The 6,620-nt window shown below is 41.4% G+C and overlaps 1 long non-coding RNA gene across 3 annotated transcripts; it reads right to left on the bottom strand.

Moving 5' to 3' along the window:
• Positions 1-870: 870 nt before the first annotated feature.
• Positions 871-6,485, bottom strand: LOC142489081 (uncharacterized). 3 transcript variants are annotated; one of them, XR_012799794.1, is made up of 4 exons: positions 6,400-6,485; positions 5,023-5,305; positions 3,410-3,692; positions 871-2,783 (listed from the first exon to the last, which is right to left on the bottom strand). It is a non-coding gene; the product is annotated as an uncharacterized LOC142489081 (long non-coding RNA). The 3 variants fall into 3 exon arrangements; XR_012799793.1 differs by having other exon boundaries at positions 871-3,692; XR_012799795.1 differs by lacking the exon at positions 6,400-6,485 and adding an exon at positions 5,822-5,937 and having other exon boundaries at positions 871-3,692.
• Between the last annotated feature and the right edge of the window lie 135 nt (positions 6,486-6,620).

The raw sequence follows: 6,620 nt of genomic DNA, 5'->3' as shown, positions 1-6,620 counted from the left end.
TTCATATATTAGAGACACAGTAGATCTCAAGTCATTAAAGGAAATCCAATGGTCTAAATCTTACCATTGGGTGACAATGGATGTCTCATCTTTGTACAGCATAATTGACCATGACCAAGGGATGGCTGCTGTTCAACACTATTTACACAAATCAGATTTATCGGGAGCACAACAATTTTTTTTGCTAGACTCTATTAAATTTTTATTAAATCACAATTATTTTATGTTTGATGATCATTTTTTTCTTCAGTCACGGGGCTGTGCTATGGGGACTTCTTTTGCCCCATCTTATGCAAATTCATTTATGGGTTTTTGGGAGAGCACTCACATTTATGGTAGTAATAATTTATTCAGGGATCACATAATTTTCTTCAAAAGGTATATCGATGACCTGATCCTGATCTGGGACGGTAATATTGATATGTTAGGTACATTCATCGATATACTAAATACTAACCAATTTAATTTAAATTTCACTTTTGAGAATCACCCCACAAGCATTAATTACTTAGATGTACATTTATACATAGATCTGTCCTGTACCATCCAGATGGAGGTTTTCAGGAAGATCAATTCACGAAACACCTTTCTGAGATTTGACAGCAGTCATCCAAGGCCATTGATAAAAGGAATACCAAAAAGTCAATTTTTGAGATTAAGGAGGTTGTGTTCCTCAGATGAGACATTCATTCACTATGCTAGGGGCTTGACGAAGAGGTTCAGAGAACGGGGATATGATGAACTGACCGTAAAATGTGCGTTCGACAATGCATTTCAACTGAATAGAGATAGCCTCATTGCTACATGTGGAGATAAATCACGAACTCAGAAATCAAAGGGAAATACAAATAAAAAGAACAACAAGATCAATGATTTTGATACTCCATTTTTTATTACCAAATTTAGTAATCAGGCACAACAGGTCAAAAAGATCATACATAAGCATTGGAGTGTTTTAAAACTTGATAGCGAGCTATCCCCATTTATTGAACAAGGTCCAAAAACAGTTTTTACCAAAGCTAAAACATTGGCCAGTTATCTTTCCCCCAGCCTTTTTTCATCCACTGACTCAGGAGTATCCCTGAATAGAACTAGAGGCTTCTTTAGATGCGGCAAATGTAAAATCTGCAGATATGCATGCCCAGTAAAACACCTCATTGTTAAGAAAATGAAAAAAACATATATGATCACGTCTTTTATAAATTGCAACACACAATTTGTGATCTATTACATTTGGTGTAACTGTTCTAAGGGATACATTGGGAGAACAATAAGACCCCTGAGACAAAGAATAATGGAACATATTAGGTTTATTAGAATTAAAGACAAACAACATCCAGTATCAAGACACTTTGTAGAATGTCCTCAAGGTGGTCTTACAAATTTAAAATTTTTGGCGAATGAGCACATTGAGACTTTGAAATGAGGGGGTGACAGATTGAACATTCTGAACAAAAGAGAAATGTTCTGGATGTTCTCCCTGAACACCATGGTACCCTATGGAATAAACGTGGACTGGGAGTTACAACACTTCTTGTAATAATGTGTTGACTTGTGATGCAAATTGACCATTTGTTCATATGCGTTATTTGATCAAGTTTATGGCTCTTGTGAAGAGCAGGAATTATTATGTTATAACACATATGAAACAGGGGTTTCCTGTTTATGAACATCCTATTTCTATTTTCTATTTTTTAGATAAACTATTATTATATAACATCATGGCAAATAATTTATTTCCAAAAATGTCCATATATGTTGCTTTGCCTCGTACATTTAGGCAAATGAATGAAGTGCCTTACATCTATGAATGTGATCTTGTAATACCAGTGTAGTTTGTAATTGTTATGTTTTGTTTATATTCTTTGTAATTCTCAATGTATTGTGAGGATATATTTTTTCAGCAAATAATGTGTTTTTAATGTACTTTCACTATAGTGTTGATAGTGTTTTAATGGTTTAAGATTATTATGTGGGTCAATGTCCTTTGAATTGCAATAATCTACATTATCTAATTGTAGATATGACACTGACCCAGTGTGCTATTTGTTTATTTATATACCCATGCTCTCTCCCTTACGATCATTCAATATACTCGATCAAGCCGTGTTGTTTACTATCCGTCATAGATGGTATGTGATTGGTCAAAATGGGCCATCACGTCATAGCTGGGAGGTTACCTTACCTCTCACACATGCATTCAATGCAGTACAGCCGGCGATTCTCTTGGGCTCATGTATACCACGTCACCAAGGGGGCGTGACGCTTCCCATTGGAGGCAACAGTGTAGCGTCACAAGTGAAGGGAGGGATTGATGGGTATTTAAACATGCGATCGGTTGTGTATACTCTCTCTTTGATAAAGCGTGGGGTTCCACGTGAAACGCGTCAGAAGTATTTATTGCTGTTTTTAAATGTGCCTTTAATAAAAATTTTGCACCTAGTTCTTTGCAGTTTTTGGTCCGTAATTCTTCTTCATCAGCAGCAGATGCACCGCCACTTTTTCTACTTTTCTTTTATTTTTAACAAACCAACATACTCATTTTAATTTCTGTCTTTTTTCTCCCTCTCTCCCTCTCCATGTCTGTATATTTCTATTTCTCTCTCTCTATCCCTCTCCATCTCCATCTGTCTGTATCTCTCCCTCTCTCCGTCCCTCTCCATCTGTCCGTATTTCTCCATTTCTTCTCTGTCTGTCTCTCTCCCTCTCCATCCATCTTCATCTGTCTGTATCTCTCCATCTCACTCTCCATCTCTCTATCTCTTTCGGTCCCTCTCCATTTACTAATTCATGACAAAAAGCATCAAACATAATAACTGGATTTATCAAATGCATGGTGGTCAATTAAACTCAAAATGTAGGGAGGTTATACAGATGTTATTCTTAGTTCGTTAACTTGTTCAACATAATAGAAGTGACAAGGGTTTTTACATTTCCAACCTTAATATAATAGTCACATGTGCATATTATCCAGCATGTAGGGAACCAAAGAGGGTTACCTAGGCACACTCACAGGACATCTCAGATACTTTGTTTGTGGTGTCCTTTCGGATTCCTGTGCTAGTCCCTCGTGGTCGCCCACCCAACGACTCCTTAGTCCGAAGACAGGATAAATAAAAATTGACTGCAAACAATGAATTTAACCACTTCAGCGATATCTTACCACAATTTATTCAGTCCCCTGTGCCGAGACAATAGACAGCAACAATGTTTCGGGAGGGGGGTGGAATATGGGGGTGGGGGGACACAATCCCCACTCTTCGTTTGGTCCTATTGTCTCTGCACGCAGGACTGAATAAATTGCAGTGAGATATCTCTGAAGGGGTTAAATCCCTTGTTTGCAGTTCTTTTCCATGTATCCCATATTAACCAACTTCCCTCACAAATTTCAATTACTTATAGCCCATACCCCAGATGCAGTCATTTCGAAATCGTCCGGTTTTCCTCACTGATGGCTGGTTGTACTGCGCATGCGCGCGCATGTCCGTGACGTAATTTCCGGGGGAAGTCCTGCCCTCCGATAGGTCCTGTCTTCAGTAGCTGTTCCTCAAACTGGAGATCTCGGCATCCCATCCAGGCGCATGCGCGAGCGCATATCCGGCATCCCTCCTCTGGCTACTGACGTCATCCTGCAGAGGCGTGTTCTCCATACGATCCGTCTGTCCCACGATGTCTTGCTGCATAGCCATGCCCTTTAGGTGGGCAGCAAGCATGTAGTGGTACATAAGGGAGGAGAGAAAGAAAAGCCACTTTAAGAAGCAGAAATTTAAAAAGTTGTATCAGACTATAAAGAAAATTCAAAACCACAAACAGGATATACAGCTCACTAGAGTAATTGTGTAATGTTTAAATGGGTGTGCCCATAAACGCCTAGTGTGATGTTGGGTGCAGCTGATGAGCTAATACTAGTAGATTGACAGAAAATTGGAGAGCAGAAGCATATTAGTACCTCGGCTATCCAACTAGTAGCTCATTTGTCAAATGCACTCCTGGGCGGTTAAAACTTAACATTTAATAAGTATCTAGCTAAAATAAAATCTACATAGAAAGTAATTATTATATACACACAATGTACTTATAAAGGAAGGGTCATGGGAAGGTAGGGTTGGACTCAAGGTGTATAGCACACATGAAATTTTCCTCAATTTGTTCAAGGCAAAATAGGCTAATTAACACCTGGAGTTACCTATTGTTTTAGGACATAGAATCTCTGAATGACCACCACTACTTGGACTGTAATACCTATTTTGACATACATATGCTGTGCGGCATCAAGCGTAGCATACCGATCAAGCCAACCTGTAATTGTAAAATATAGCACCAAACAGTGATATGCCTGGATTAATATACTACTGCCCTAAATAAATGAAAACATAATATTAACACTGTAGGTACAACACGATCGCAGGTTGGTGGTACGTGGATTGATTCTACGCAAGATGACGATAACATACACAGCATATGGATCAATAAAATATAGCTAATGCAGAATATAGTTGTCACCAAAATCAACTGTGGCTAAACACTTTGCTGAGAGAAATGAAAACAGCACATAAATATGACTGTGGTGTATGGACATGCGGTCTGGATCTGACAATGCTAGTGAATCAATGTCTTCAGTGCAGCAATCTGCATCATACAATGCTGGTAGATCAATGTATCCAGTACACAACACTAAGCCTTCATACATAAATATTAGCACTGAGACTGCAGTTTGCCATGTATAGAACACACCGTGTGAAAGCCAGTATTAACAGTATTAATGAATCAATGTATCCAGTGCATAGCATTGAACCGTCTAGCATACCTAATAATAGTAGCACTGAGACTGCAATTGCCATAAACAGAGCCCACAGTGTGGAAGCCAACAGCAGAGACAAAGCAAATAGCTAATAAAATAAGTCTGTAGCAGAGACAGGAGATACAATGTACCAACGATACCCGGCTCCCAATAGTCCCTCCCTGATGACGTCACCACGCCGAACGCTGAATTACTAACAGTCCACTACTTATAGCCCATACCCCAGGTGCAGTCATTTCGAAATCGTCCGGTTTTCCTCACTGATGGCTGTTTGTATTGCGCATGCGCGCGCATGTCCGTGACGTCATTTCCAGGGGAAGTCCTGCCCTCCGATAGGTCCTGTCTTCAGTAGCTGTTCCTCAAACTGGAGATCTCGGCATCCCATCCAGGCGCATGCGCGAGCGCATATCCGGCATCCCTCCTCTGGCTACTGACGTCATCCTGCAGAGGCGTGTTCTCCATACGATCCGTCTGTCCCACGATGTCTTGCTGCATAGCCATGCCCTTTAGGTGGGCAGCAAACATGTAGTGGTACATAAGGGAGGAGAGAAAGAAAAGCCACTTTAAGAAGCAGAAATTTTAAAAAGTTGTATCAGACTATAAAGAAAATTCAGTTTATAACTGGACGAAACAGGACAGACGCCCAAGATTCACCAATAAAGGGAAATCTAATCAGAGGAGAGAGGAAGCACAGACGAGCGATTCAGAAGCAAGCACCTCCACAGATGGGGTTAATCCCCAAGCTGCAGGACAAAAGGCTTTTTTAGGAAGGGGCAAAGATCAAAAACAACAAAAGCGAGACTAAAAACCAGGAGGGGGGGACGTAATCCCAAGAACACCACCGGTGCTGAGGCCGCACCCACGATGAATACTGATAACATAGTAATTAACCTATCTGACTATTCCATTTCAGAAATGGAATGACGTGTTTTGGCTAAAGGCCCATCGTTTGTTCCTACCACCTTCCCTAAGAGGTTTGAGGTAGAAGTTGAGTTATTTAAATTGGAAAAGAAACTAAACCTTAAATCCTTTTTTCTCAACAGAGCGGATGGTCAGCAGCAGCAGCAGCAGCAGCAGCAGCAGCAGCAGCAGCAGCAGCAGCAGCAGCAGCAGCAGCAGCAGCAGCAGCAGCAGCAGCAGCAGCCACTAACTGATGTACAGGTACCTGACACTACAAGAGTGATTTGTAAGTTGAACTCTAAGTTCATACCACCAGTTAAGAATCCCTCTGTACAGGTATTTATGAATATGGTGAAAAATTATGTTAATCATTATTTTAAAACACACCATAAGACATATCATAATCTTACAAAGAACAAAGAAAGCTGCTCGCTGTGAGCTTACTCTGTGATGCACCAATTTACCACATAAACTATGTAATTAAGGGGTTAAAAGCATTGGTCTCCCGTGGCAGTGACTGACTGAGTGGGTGGGTCACTGACTGACTGGGTGGGTGACTGGGTAGGTGGGTTGCTGTGTGGGTGACTGGCCCCAATACATTTTAAAAGAACCCCAATACATTTTAAAAGAACCCTTACCTCCCCAATACATATTCAAAATACACCCGTCAGCCCAATACATATAAAATTCAGACTTACCTTGGAGATGGTGTCAGGAGGGACGGCAGTGGATGCGGAGGTGGGGCAGTGGATGCGGGGGGCAATGTATAAGGAGGGGGCAATGGATAAGGAGGGGGGCAGCGGATGCGGAGGGGGGGCAGCGGAGGGGGGGCAGTGGATGCGGAGGTGGGGCAGTGGATGCGGAGGGGGGGGCAGTGGATGCGGAGGGGGGGGCAGTGGATGCGGAGGGGGGGGCAGTG

The sequence above is a fragment of the Ascaphus truei genome, chromosome 3, assembly GCF_040206685.1.
Source record: "Ascaphus truei isolate aAscTru1 chromosome 3, aAscTru1.hap1, whole genome shotgun sequence".
In the NCBI taxonomy this organism is placed as follows: domain Eukaryota; kingdom Metazoa; phylum Chordata; class Amphibia; order Anura; family Ascaphidae; genus Ascaphus; species Ascaphus truei.
This window is presented reverse-complemented; position numbering and strand designations above follow the sequence as displayed.